The sequence below is a fragment of the Sciurus carolinensis genome, chromosome 10 (assembly GCF_902686445.1).
Source record: "Sciurus carolinensis chromosome 10, mSciCar1.2, whole genome shotgun sequence".
Lineage (NCBI taxonomy): Eukaryota > Metazoa > Chordata > Mammalia > Rodentia > Sciuridae > Sciurus > Sciurus carolinensis.
This window is the reverse complement of record NC_062222.1, coordinates 20,596,805-20,601,689: the sequence shown is the minus strand read 5'-3', so window position 1 is coordinate 20,601,689 and position 4,885 is coordinate 20,596,805. Positions and strand designations below refer to the sequence as shown.

General features: G+C 37.1%; 1 long non-coding RNA gene across 2 annotated transcripts; it reads left to right on the top strand.

Annotated features, from left to right (window-relative positions):
* The first annotated feature begins 1,585 nt into the window (after window positions 1-1,585).
* On the top strand, window positions 1,586-4,601 carry LOC124995047 (uncharacterized). Of its 2 annotated transcripts, XR_007110604.1 has the most exons (4): window positions 1,586-1,675; window positions 2,556-2,763; window positions 3,523-3,566; window positions 4,426-4,601. It is a non-coding gene; the product is annotated as an uncharacterized LOC124995047 (long non-coding RNA). The 2 variants fall into 2 exon arrangements; XR_007110603.1 differs by lacking the exon at window positions 2,556-2,763 and having other exon boundaries at window positions 1,632-1,675.
* The last annotated feature ends 284 nt before the right edge of the window (window positions 4,602-4,885 follow it).

Genomic DNA, 4,885 nt, shown 5'->3' with positions numbered 1-4,885 from the left:
ATCAAACCCAGTGCCTCACATGTGCTAGGCAAGTGCTCTACCTCTGAGCTATGACCCCAACCCTGAATGAATAGTCATGAAACACCTGATAGTTAGGAAAATAATTGTAAATATATTGGATAATCATTTGAGTGAAATAATTGTTTTCATTTCTAAGGGCTTATAATTGGTTCTATGGCCTTCCATGTGTGGATGTTCTCCCTTTCCTCTGTGTTACCCTGCCTACAATCAACACTATCAGAGAAGAGAAGACTAAATGCAAAAGTTTAATCTTTTATGTATTACGCTTCTGAAATAGTCTGGTCCAAAGCTGTTTTGAGAAAGCAATTAAAGTCGGATGCTAAAATGAGGCTCAGGGATTATCAGTAGACATCATCTGTCAGGGTTGTCCCTGTTGCACATCAAAAGAGATCATCATGAGAGCAGTCACCAGTGACTGGACTTGTCAATGTGCTAAGGAAATTATTGGATTCAGAATGGGAAGAGTAAAATCATTTGTGCATGCAAATATCTAATGACTTTACGATTGAAGTATTTATCTTTCTGTTTCTCTAATGAAAGCCGCAGGATAATTCGGATCTATGTACAATATAACTTTTCTAATGTTGAGTGGAGTCATAAAATGACCTTTTTCTCTGTATTTCCACTAATTGGCTTTTAAGATGCTTTTGATGTGGCTGCAAAGGTCAAAGATCAATGAGTGGCTTGTTAGTCTAGATCATTTATCAGAAAACAAAATTACAAGCTATTGAAAAAAATAGAATTTTGAAAGAAATACACAGTCTATTTGTCTCTGGCGGGCTCCACAACTTTTCTTTGGCCCCTGTAAGCATGAGATGGTTTAATCAGGGGATTATCAAGAAGACTGAAGAAGTACAACAAAGTTCTGTGCTGCAGTAAATATTTGTAAAGGAAAACTTTGGAAAACTCCATGATACATTTTACTGTTACTAATTTTAAAAATCCAAAGTATTTCATTATCTAATGGCCTCAAGAAACATGAGTCACACTGTCACTACACAGTGACCACTCTGTGTTTCAACCAACTAATCAAATCTGTGCTGAGAGAAAAGGTGATAAAAGAGATGTAGTAGAATCTTGAAATAAAATTTTTTAACTTAAAGAAAACTCAATCCTATGTATGATGACATTGATCCAGTGGAGGAAATAACCAATATGATCTGACCTCATAGATGAGGCTTAAATGTTTATGAAAATAAAAGACACTATTTTTGTTATTGCCAAGAAGCAATTGATATGTAAACAGCTGATTAAATTCACTGAAGTCTATCGCTCATTATGTTTAAAGGGCAGAGATAGGCATGTTCTGTGAGAACAGCAGATTGTGCTTAAATTAAGCAATACTCGTGGAATTTCAGAACACAGAAAGGGAGACTAATGACCGATTAGACATGATTTTTGGCCTCAAGCATAACACTGGGTCATTAACCTTTAATGATCATTTGTCCAAAAGAAATGTTGTAGGCTGAGGTTTTGGTTCTCCTAAGTAACACGTGGACATAGTAAAATATGCTGACAGCAGGTGTTTTAATGGTTACAGCTGACTGAGGAATTCACCTGGTCATTCTGACCAGGTCAACATGTCCCAGATGATTGCACAAAAAAGAAGAGATAAAATGGCATGCTGTCTTGATACTGGCAATACCCCAGGGAGGTAAAATTTATTTCCTTTTCTGTTTGTTTATGTATGGATGTATACATTTATTTATTTCACTTGTTTATTCATTTATTCAATAAATAGAGCTGAGCATGACTCAATAACTAAAACTTCATTGGATAATGGGGAGAAACAGTGCTCTCAAGGCAGTTACAGCCTGGGAGGGGAGAGACATGTAAAAAAACAAGCTTTATACTGTGTTATGATGGAGAATTTAAACCTTCTTTAGGAAGAAATGGAAGGGCAGGTAATGCAGCATCTAGAGGCATTATAAGGAGTTAGCCAAGATGAAGACTTAAAGATTCAACAAACATCATGTTCATTTGGTTCTAGTTAGGGAAAAAGTTGAAGGAGAGAGAGAAGGTGAGAGAGAGAGAACACTCAAAGAGGAACAAAGAAAGAAGAAATATATTAACCTGCAGGATTTTCGCCTTACCATCAAGCTGACAGTTTTAAATCCTTAGATTTGCTCTGTTGTATGTATGATGAACAAATTTATTTTTATCCTACTGCTTTTAAGCACCTGCAGTAGCTGTGAACTTTAAATAGATATAACAATCCTGTGGTACTTAATCTAAAATCTATTTGGATACAATCCTACTAGACCTTGACAATTTAGCATTGTAACCATCTGTCCATCCCCCAAATCCATTTCCTCTCGCTTCTGGTTGGGAAATCTTGCTTTTTCTTAGATCTCAGACAGACTAGATAACCTTTTGCTTAATATGTGCAATAGTAATTAATTCGGCCAGAGTTATGGGCATTTTATTTCAGTTTACATTGAGCAGTCTAATTTAGGCTTAGCAGTTCATTGAGACAATTCTGATTTTCTGGCTTTTCTTCCCACAGTAGAAATGGCCTTTAATTTATTTTACAGCTGTTTTCTTTTGGAGATTGTGCAAAAGATATGAGGAAAGAGAAGGGAAAACCAGTGCTGATAATATCCTCAAAGCGTAGACTAGTGTCAATTCTCCGAGGCCGAGGACCACTACCACTGCACTAGCAGGGAAATACTGCCTTGAAGCAAACATGTTGCCACCTAAGATTGTCCAAATGGAAAAAGAAGGAATTTGTGAAGAGCTGAGGTCTGTCCCTATTACATTAGTCTCATAATTTTAGAAAAATGAAAACTTGTTCCACTTACTTCCTTTTCTATTTCTTTCTTAAGTAAAAAAATTTTTTTAATTACACCAGACAATGTTCAATAAAATACACTGGCCAGAGAAATATACTGATTATAATATCAATTATGTTCCTACCTCTTCACATCCACATAAAAGTCAATAGTACAGGTACAGGTGATTTGGTATCACCTTTAAAATATTTCTCTGAATATCCATCTCCTTCTACAGTGAAATTTATTATTTAAATATATTCAAAAGAATTAGTTTTATATGAACACCATTCTCTCCTAATTCGTAAAATCCTTGCTCTGGTGTTTATTTCTTGTTATTTTCTCTCAGATGCTACCTGATTCACAGTCTGAAAAAAAATCTGATCATCTTTGTGAACTTTTATTTGAAAATAACTCCTGCACCTGGCTCAGTCACCTGTAATCCCAGCAGCTTGGGAGGCTGAGGCAGGAGGATCGCAAGTTCAAAGCTAGTCTCAGCAATTTAGCGAGGCCCTAAGTAACTCAGTGAGATCCAATCTCTAAATCAAATACAAAGGGATCTGGGGATGTGGCTCAGTGGTTGAACAACGCCCCTGAGTTCAATCCCCAGTAATGTATCCCCCCACCCAAAAAAAGCAACAGTGATGCTGAATTTCTGTAATTCTTTTGTAACACATTTTTCTGGGGCACGTAATTATGTAGCATCATTTTATAACTTTTTTTCTTTCAGTAGAAGAATCCTTTGTCAAATGATATCTTCTGATGAACTTCAAGGTATGCAGTAGTTGCAAGTTTGGTCTCGGGTATGCAGTTTTCTCTCCTGGCCTCTACCCTACCTCTAGTCCATCCCTACCTCCAACAGAGTTTCTCAGAGGTAGGATTTTAAAACCTTGACTCTGAATAAGTTGTAACTGGTTCCATGAGTTTTCTGAGCTTAGAAACTTTAATATGAATCATACTATCTAAAGAATTTCCTGCAGTTTCAAAAAAATTTAATGTTCTCATGATTTGGGGCTGTGTTTGCTTCTTCTGGCACCATGTAGACAATTGTGGGCAACAAATCTGGAATGGGAAAGGATTGGAATAGAAGGTCAGAGTCTTACTGTCCACCTGATGACATTCAAAAGATATCTTTTCAAATACCTGTAGAGGGTATTACAAGTCTCTGCTAGTCTGTGTCTCCAGATGCCACCCCTAAAGCTTGCAAGCTCCAGTTGAGAGCCAGGAATAAGGATTTAGTTTAGGGGGTGGTGACACTTGCCTGTAATCCTAGCAGCTTGGGACACTGAGGCAGGAGGATAGTAAGTTCAAAGCCAGTCTCAGCAACTTAGCGAGAACCTGCCTCAAAATAAAAAATAATAAGGTCTGGGGATGGCTCAGTGGTTAAGAATTCCTGGATTCAATCTCCAGTACCAAAAAATAAATTAAAAGGATTTAGTTCATTTATTTCCCTACTGACATGTATCTTTGCTGCTGTCCCGTTTGCCTCTTCAGAGCCAGGTAAGAGAAGGTAATAAATAGGGAGTCACTTTTGAAAGAGAGCAGGCAATCACACGTACTTAAAGGAGATCATGTGATCCTACTTTTGGAAGCCAACAAAAGAGATTCTGACTCAAGAAGATTTTGCTCACAGGCACACTGGGTGAAGCTAAGACCGTGAAGTTTCTAAACCAGGATTTCAGCATGCCTACCAGAGCTTAGGTGCCCAGGAGTCAAGAGATGGTCCTCATCAACCTGTGTATTTTCAGTATGGAGAATACTGAGAATATTACTTGAATCCATGAATGGAGAAATATGCACAAAATAAAGAGTGAGGTCTGTTGATCTCTTAATAAAGCCACAGGGTTCAACTAACCTCGAAGTCTCAGTTTCTGTATCTATTATCTTTTACCTCTAACCCTATCATCTCTCTCTCTCTCTCTCTATATATATATATATATATATACATATATAGATAGATATAGATATAATAAAAACTGGGCTTTTGGGCCAAGGTCAAGAAACCCATGTATCTAATCTTGATTCACTAATGTTGATTTCCTGAGTTCCAGGCAGCAAGGCATGTGTATTTACTCTTCAAAATGAATACTTAA